Raw genomic sequence first — 9,831 nt, forward strand, 5'->3', positions numbered from 1 at the left:
TGGAAGTAGGATTGAGGAAAATGATTAAATTTTAAACGGTTTGTAAAATCAATCGTTATTATGTTTAACATGCTGACGCTGCCCGGGCTTAACGCAACGTTTTTCTATTTCAGATGTAGACAATAATAATTTTCCGCTTATTTTGAAATCAAGGTTGCAAAATTTCATCAATCCAGGAATAAAACTGTTGGCTTGAATAAAAAACAAAGCTAGGCCGCCTGACACAGACCCGTTTTTTTTTAAAATAAATGTACATTATAATATTGATTTAGATCGGTTTTTTGTATTATTAATTTGTCTTACACACGGAAAAAACCGTAATACTTATTTGTTAAAAATTTCGTCAAATTATTCGTAATCCTGTTAAAAACGGGATTTCAGGCCGTTTCCTCATAAACTTTCAGCTAATTTCTCATATCTCGGAACACGTGTTCATGTGCCTTCACCATGCCTTGATAATATAAATGCGAAAATATTATTCATTTTTATGAACGCGTGTTCCGACGTCGTGAAAATACTTTCGTCTTTTACTGAAACAGGAAACCCATCATAATGGGTCGCAATTACTCTAAAGCTCATCTACAGGATAAAAAGAGCTCACTGATTTACCTACTAATAATTATATTTGTGAATAAACCTTCATCGTTACGATGTTTCGTATATCTTTTACGACGAACAAAGCCGGGAACTCTCACAGTACGGCTGTAATAATCTCGCTTGTAAGAGCTCTACTCCGAGACTACTGAGAGAAATCCCTTGAGTCTTGAGTGCTTGCGATAATAATTAAAGATGTTTATTTTTTTTATTATCATGAGTGGAGAATGTAATTGTACGGAAACCGGAAGGACAGTAAGAACAAAAAGATGCTCAGAGGAACACTTCTGTTTATTTTTTAATAATATTTAATTGTAAAATTTCTCATGAATAACAACTACATATGTTGCATATGTGATATTTATTTAATTACCAAAGTGAAAAGAGCCAATTTTAGGGGCTTTTTTGTAAAATAATCTTTACGTCATGATTGTATTCTAAACGCCTTTTTTTCACATTAACTCCACATGAGAGCCTGAGAAAATAATTTCCCTCAGTGCCTATGTCATCTCTAAGGATGCTATGTGGAGGGTATTTTTGAGAAAGGAAAGGTGTGAACTTGGATCTTGTAGCTGTAATAAGAAGAAACACAAAGACCAGCAAATCTTTCCACAGCCGAGCTGTTGAAATTGATTTTTTATGGTTAGGTGTCGGAATTTGTGTTTTTTCCTTCCTGAAAACCTTGGTCCTTTCAAGACCACACACACTTTAAGACCTTCCTTTCCTTTAAGAATCTCTCCAAACAACACCACCAAACATGACATTGGCAAGACATTCAGGGCCTTATGTGTGGAGTATTTTTTTAAAAAGGAGAGGCCATCAAAACAAGAATGTGTAGGGCGTCATTACCTAAATTAAATCTTAGCTCATGTTTTTCTTTCTAATAAAAGTCACATTAGTTTTAGAGTTAGACATATTATGTGATTTTTTTATTAAAAAAACTTCTGATGGTTCCCGTCGATTCAAGGTATCGATTGAAGATTAATTCTCACCATTTATTTGACACCTTTCACACTACATAAAACGGTTACCTGTCACATACTCCTCACCATTTTAAAATGACGGACACCGAGTGACATCTATGGTGTAATGAGATAGTTAGCTCAACATGGCACAAGGCACAGGGCAGCCCATACACCGCCAGTGCCTTGAATCATTGTTAGCGTCGTAGAAACACACTTCTTGCAGTGTTCAGCTAATAAAGTTGCCCGAATGCAGCTAATGTAACTGCAACTTCATTTTACAGTTGCAGTGACGGACTAGTTTTGTTTTACAAAATATGCAACCAGTGAAAATTTTAGGATCAAACAAATCGTTTCAGCTTTGTTAGGGATAAGTCAATAAAAACGAATGAGTTTAGACACCCAGAGTTGTTCTGTACATATCTATAATTATCTAGCAATGAAAAATGAAAATAAAGACGAATACTGAATGCGATTATTTTTAGAGAAGGACGTGACATTATTCTTAATTTGTGAAATTTGGCACTTACTAAAATATTAAGTTTTCTTTTTTCATTAGAGCTAATTTATGTATCGTTAAGTTGAAAAGTAATTTCACAATTACAAAAAAAAGTTGATTTATTAATACGACACTGCTCGGTCTAGCGTAACAAGCAAGGAAAATCAATAATTTATTACATTTTTTCGCTCCAAAAATATTGATCTATCTAATCAAGCGAATCAATGGCTAGTTAGTTTAGTTATATAAATATTTTACTAATGGGTCGCATTTACCCTAAAACTAATCTACAGGTTAACAAGAGCTCACCGATTTGACGAAAAATAATTACATTTGTGAATAAACTTTCATCCTTACGATGTTTTCTACATATTTTACGACAGTGACATCCTCAATAAAACCGGAACGCCTCACAGTATGACTCTAATTATCTCTAAATTTTTAATACGGAAATCTGAAAGAGCATTTCACCCGCTTTCAAAAACAATGCTTCATTTAAATTGAATGTTAAGCTAAATATTTGAATACATGATTTTTTTTCTAGACCCGAGGATTAAAAGCATATAACAGATAGCCACATCAAACAGTTACATTAAACCCTGACAATATTCAGAGGAAACAATTAGTTGTCGTCAATGTACCAACACGATAGAGACGAACGAAAGGAGTAGTAATGGATAAAGGAAATAGGAAAGTCAGAACATGCCCGGAAACTCAGAACCTGAAAATATCTTTATTATCCCTGTTTAATTCGCCCCTGGCATTATGAATAAGCCTTGACACCTCTTCCCGCTGATGCTGCGGCGGTTAGCTCAAAGATGTCCATTACCTGACGCGCAAAAACAGTCGGGAAGATGGCCGCATGAAGACACGTTCTGCGGGCGCATCCTTTCCTCTCGCGCCGGGCATTAAAATACGATTAGCCCTTTCCCTTACCTTCCTTTCTCTGCCATGGGAATTGTTGTAATTCTGTCTGTACAGTGCACACTTCACACCGTATATGGTAATTATATGAATAACTGAACTTGTTGCCATAAGAATAAAACACACAATCAAACGTGGAGTTCTCTCTTCCCGTTTAATACCTTCCCGGTGCAAATCATTTTGTGATGTAACTTGGCTGTTTTCAAGGCTTTGCTTAGCTTAGACAATCAGTGCAGTTTCTGCCTTGGGAATTATTGTAGTTATATCTGTACAGAATACACTTCGCACTATAAGTATATGGTAACAATATGAATAGAAACTTGGCGTCGACAAACACGCAAGATTTGTGCAATCTTGATGCGAAGCCTATTATGATAGGTAACTAACTGAATGTTTTTAAAGCTTTGGTCTTATACATAACCAATCGCATGAGCTTTTCATATTAAAAAAATGTCTTTTACCAGGATAAAATAATTTGAACTGGCGATGAAAATGAACACTTAAATATCTTAATAAATGAAGATAGTCGTTTTGTTCAACCCCTTACATTTAGATTATTTGACATTTCTATTTTTGGTACTGACAATTCCATGATAATGATATATTGAAACATTTTAAAACTTTATCCACTTATTTTATTTTTTAACCCTTACCGATTTCAGCTTATTATAAGCATTTACGTATTGGTAAAATTATTCCTTAAACTATGGTTTACATGCACAAAATTTGGGAGGACGGCGAGGGAGGTAGAGGAAGGGGGAGGGAGGGTTTTACAGAGATGGTATATAATGTTGCACAGCTGAATTTTCAATAATTTGGTACAAGTAAGGAATTCCCTAAAGAAACAGTAAATTATTATGCCTGCCCTTCCACCACCCCTTAATGTTGGGTAATAAACCACAGTTTAAGCCCCCGAATTCCAATTTCCTACCAATTTATAACATATTTCTCTACAACTCTTAAGTTTTTAAGTTCCTTAAAAAAAATTATAAAATTATGCAAAAAAATTCACGGTGTATCATTAAATGCAACTTAAGTTTTTTTTCGGAGATTTTTGCTCTATTTTAAACGAGTCGTGTTTTATAAATTGTTTTCACCATTTTCGCTTAACTATTATAATTTTTTTAATATTAGCGCGCTCCCTCTAACATTTGTATTGACATATCTCCCTTTCAAACCATCTTTGAACGCTTACTAAGGGGCCTTAGGTTTGTGGTCTGTGTTTTTTCCATTTTGATAAAAACGTTGTTTACTAACTAGATTTACTAACAAAATATCCTTTATCTATTTTCTCTACTTGACTTTAACAAGTTTTTCGGAGTTTTCAGTTCGCAATAGGGCTGTGGAACTATGGACATTTGACCTATAAATTTGAATATATTTGGATAAGTAATAATGTTACTTATCCTGTTTATTTAAGATACAATTGTACCAGTCTGATGATGGCTATAATACGCTGAAACCGGTAGCGGTAAATTTTTTTAAATTGTTTCAATATATCATTAGATTATTTGGTAAAGTAAATTGGAAGCAATAGCACGATCGTATAGAATACTGAAGTCACAGCATGTCAGAAAAATGGAAGATTACAATATATGATGAAAAAAGGAGTGTTTGTACCATGCCAAAATAGAGTTTTGCACTTAGTAAAAAAATGACAATTTATGTATTCATTCTTAGAATATCATTCCTGTTTCTTTCGACTTCATATATCTTTCACCTCTGAAAAAATTTTATATACATCGTCTGCACCATTCGTAGTTCATCTATATACATTTCATTAGAGTACTCATATTATGAGATTATTATTCAGTGAGTGCACACGTTAAATATTGCAAATGAAATAATGGTATACGGTGTTCAGATGAAGATGGCACAATACAACTTTGTAGAAGCTGAGATATTCATCAAGATCAAGATTGGCATTTTGAAGTCTTCATAAAGGATTCACGAGTGGGTAGGTACTCTTTTCAAGACTACCCATAGAAGGGAATTACTCTGTCGGTTTATTTATGTCGGAGTTTATTTATTTATTTATCAATATTCCTTACGACAGGTATAAAACCATTTTTGTAAGCTGCGTAAAATTTTACGATCGACATCACAACACCCTGACGGAAGCGCCTATATTTTAAATGTAAATATTCACGTTGATATATATTTGCGTTGCGGCGAGTAACGAACTCACAATCAGACGAAATAAAATATTTATATATGTACATATATATGTCGCACGAAGGCATTATTTAATTTTGTAAATATATCCAATCTATCATCATATCAATATATTACATTGTAATCACTATTTAAGTGCAATTCAAAAAATCTATTTTCTGCCCAAAGTTTTGTTGTTTTTTTCCATCGCAAGCTCTCTAATTTTCTGCTAAAAATATGACAAAGGTTGGTCGATAACTTAATAAAACCCCCAAAAAATAGTTTCTTGCTGAAAAATACTTTCAATGTCACTGAAATAAGAACGAATTTAGAAACCAAACATTGTTTGAAATGGCTTTAGTTGTGTTTGGTGACCAGATATTTATATGCACCCTCCTCGTTTCCACCTACTACCTTCAATCTCATTTAACCTTTAAAGTATTAAAGAATCCGCAACGCACAGAGCAGTAATGCATAAAAATCTGCAGTTTACTTATTTCTCACGGAGTTTTCTATCAGGAGCACATATATCTAAGAGGATGAAAATCACCGTAATAGGAGAAGAGAGTACAACCATCTCACATGCGCGATAATTACATAGAAAATACCAAAGTTCGTAAATACCTTCACAGATATAATATACTTTATGTATCCTACCGATCCCTCACCTGGGAACCAGTGGACTATGCAGTATGCACCATCAGAGTTGAGATGTTCCGCAGAGGAAACAATCTGAATACGTCTATGATTAGCATCTCGGGGTAGTTCACACACACAGCATCCCGCAGATCTCGAGGTAATAATAATCCATCTCGTCTTGGAGGATTGCAGGAGGAAGTCCTCTCTGTAATGGACCACCTCATTTGGCGCTCTGTGGCTTGGCAGCGGCTTAACTGGCAGTAGGTGGTTAGTGGCGGTTAGTTGACTGTGTGAACTAAAACGACAAGTGCATTTTAACCTGTTTGTGCTCGTTTGAGTGGCAGAATAAGGATTAACGCAGCTGATTACAATATTTCTTATATTCTTATCACCTCATTATTTAAAAAGGTTTTTGCATACCCGTGAAAAACATCTTGTAAAACATCATCAATTTTTTTAAACATTAAACAGAAGAAATTGAAAAACTAGTATTTAATACTGACATGAGATATTTTTTAGCTGGAATTTCAAATTATTATTTAACACTTTTCCTACAAAACGAGAGCCATAAAGAACTTTTAAAAGGCAAAACATCACAATATAAATATAATTTGATTGTCCTAAAACGGGAATCCTTCCTAGTTAGGTAGTCAAAAGCATAAAATGTAATCAATATTTTAATAAATAAATAAAAAAATAAAAATAAAAATCTCTCTAATTTAATCCAAAACAAAAAAAAACAAGTTATTATTTTTTGAATAACTTTATTGAGTAAAACCTCAAATTGTAATATTTAATTATTGATAGATAGTTTGATTACATAAAGATAGTTGCCAATAAAAAATGTGCGGTGAAAAAATGAAGACAATGTTGGTAGTTCTTATTCGAAGTATGATACAATTAAAAGTGACCGAAGGGGATAGGGTCCCATTAGCTCAGTGGGTGTCCCGGCAAGGCAAGGGTCCTGGGTTTGTGTCCTAGATGTGACCGTATCCTTTTCTGATTTTTCTGTTTCAGATTTTCGTTTAGAAATCGCTTATATTGTATTCAATAATTAAAAAACAAGTTGTTCATGTATGACGAAGGTAGACAGACATCCAAAGAATATATTTGAATAAATGAAATTGATATAGTACCAGGCTGCGTTTACGCACTAAAAAGTTGCGAAGAATTACTACATTCTAGATCACGGGTGTGACTGAGATGACACGATGCTTATAAGTGCTTACTCTCTTACACTAAGACTAATATGGAACGCTGTATGAGACGACCTACAGACAGTAGGTTGTCCTTCTTATGCTTATGTGTTGCTACGTTTGCTATTTTATTTTTTTTATCTCGACATCTACCGTTTACAGGTTTTAGCTACCTGGTGAATAATTGTATTTATTGAAATAATAAATGATTTTCGTGTATTCACAAATGAAGAGAAACATCACGAGATGCGTTTATTGCTCATATTAACTTTTTGTACCTCTCAAAAGCACAGGAAGATATATTTTTAACAACAAAGAGCGAGTGGTGTGTTTGTAGTAGCTTTTAATAGCTTGTGTGATAAAGGACATTATGTGTAATCGCAGTCTCAATATGTTCACCGGACCTAGTTCAATTAAACCACACACGTTGTCTCAGTAACCTATCTCCAGTTATTATTTCATCTATGGCAATAGGTAATTATAATTGTACCAATTTTTAACTGAAAACCGAACTCGACTTAAATGTATTTTTCCATGCCCAAAACGAAATACTTAATTAGACCAAAATTATTATACTGACTGAGGAAGATCTTTCTTTAATCGATTACCGGAAAAAACTAGACGCATTAATGACAAAATCCAAAAATTGAACACTGTACAAACATATTTTAAAGACAAATTTATCAAAAAAAACTCTTTCCACGTGAATTACTTTTACAAATAATCCGTATCGCCCATTTTCTGTATAAATTATATTACTTATCTACTTTAACTACTTACAACTTATATCAAATCTACCAAATACATATTGTAATTATTTTTTACTTTCTCACTGTAATGTAATTACTACAACACGTTATTCCTATCAAATTATTAATTACTTATAAATAATTACAATAAAGTACTGTGCATTCCTCTTCCAAACACATGCTAACGATTCTATGGAAGAGTAGTATTCAAATCTCTTAATATGTAAAAATACGATTTCATGTAAATACTGTTAAAAAAAATAAAAATTTTGAAAGCAATTTATTTTTATTTTTTCTGCATGTATTTTGCTGTCATATGTTTTATTTCAAGTTCTCAAACGTGTTTACAGGTTAATATTCTACTACATCTTTGCTTTTTAATCATTTTGATATTAAAAACTACTTTATTTTGATGTAATGCATTATAAAGTCTATTAGAATAACTGCAACCTACGAAATAATGGTGAATGCATTACTGTACTTAAATAATTTACTGATATTAATATTGATTTATCTTCATGTTCATACCATTAGATCAAGGTAGTATGTATAATTTAATGCATATTATAATTGTCATTATAATATGTATTATAATGACAATTATACTACAATTTTAGCCTACAATTCTATTATAAATACATTACATGCCATTGGTAACTCTTGCTATGTTACCTAATGTTTTAATATGCCTCTATTGAAATATAAAGCTTTACTAAATAAACATTTAAGCAGTGCATATTTTAATGAGGTCACTGCAGAACAGTTTTTTTTTTGTTTTTGTTTCTTTTTCATTTCTTTCACAAAATTTGTGCTCTTGAACATTATTTTTATTAAGTCTTCTTTACTTGTATAATCTTTTTTTTCTTTCCCTTCTTCTTTCTATAATGAACTGTGACCGTCAGTAACTATCATTTATGTAAATGGCACTTTTGCCATTAATTCTACATAAATAACAAATTTTTCTTTCTTTTAACGGTCCTTCAATATAAATATTTTTATTTGCTATAACTCTCATGAACTTAAGAAAAATAAATATGGATATATGCATAATTAAGAAACGTATCTACTTTGCATTTGTTCCGGCAACGTCGGGTTAAACCGCAGTGATGGATTACTGGTTGCTTGTACAGCTTGTGTGCAGTTCTCATAGTGTAAAGTGGTATCCCTCAATCACCCTTGAAATCCAATTATAAATACATAAATGCACACCGGCGCGACGTGCTCCGCAGGGGTAGGCAGAGAGTGAGATGCGAGCCATTAATGTGAGTCCATTCTCTTGCGACACATGATTTTTTTAATGTTTCTGGGGAGGTATTTACCAATTAAATTAAAACTTTCATGACGTTATCAATCGAATTATTACGGTGCAAAAACTGATTTCTAAATATCTTTTATTTTGAATTTCACGTCCATCTGGGTTTGTTAAATTTTTGTTATTTTTTTTTTCTTTTCCCTTCTTTTCTTTTCTCTTCTATTCTTTACTTTACTTTTCTTATCTTTTCTTTTCTTTTCTTTTTATTTCTTTTCTTTTCTCTTCTATTCTTTACTTTACTTTTCTTTTCTTTTCTTTTCTTTTCTTTTCTTTTCTTTTCTTTTCTTTTCTTTTCTTTTCTTTTCTTTTCTTTTCTTTTCTTTTCTTTTCTTTTCTTTTCTTTTCTTTTCTTTTCTTTTCTTTTCTTTTCTTTTCTTTTCTTTTCTTTTCATTCTTTTTTTTTCTTCTTTTTTTTTTTCTTTTCTTTTCTTTTCTTTTCTTTTCTTTTCTTTTCTTTTCTTTTCTTTTCTTTTCTTTTCTTTTCTTTTCATTCCTTTTCTTTTCTTATAATTAACATCCGTACTAAATAAAAAAAAATAAAAAATCTACGAAGGCATGTTTGTATTTAGTGATTAATACAACGACATCTTTGTGATAGTAATAAATAGATAGCTACGCTATTTCTCTTTTTATTTTTAAGTCACCTGATTTAAATTAATTAATTAATCAATTAATTAATTAAAATTAATTAAAATAATATATAGTATATTTGCGGCACGTTCCAGAGTGGAAGATACTACCAGTATCGCCCTGGTGTAAGACCACCATTCAGAATTGAAACGTTGCTCCAAATGGCTTTAGC

The sequence above is a fragment of the Hesperophylax consimilis genome, chromosome 21, assembly GCF_061612785.1.
Source record: "Hesperophylax consimilis isolate HC1 chromosome 21, BYU_Hcon_1.0, whole genome shotgun sequence".
Lineage (NCBI taxonomy): Eukaryota > Metazoa > Arthropoda > Insecta > Trichoptera > Limnephilidae > Hesperophylax > Hesperophylax consimilis.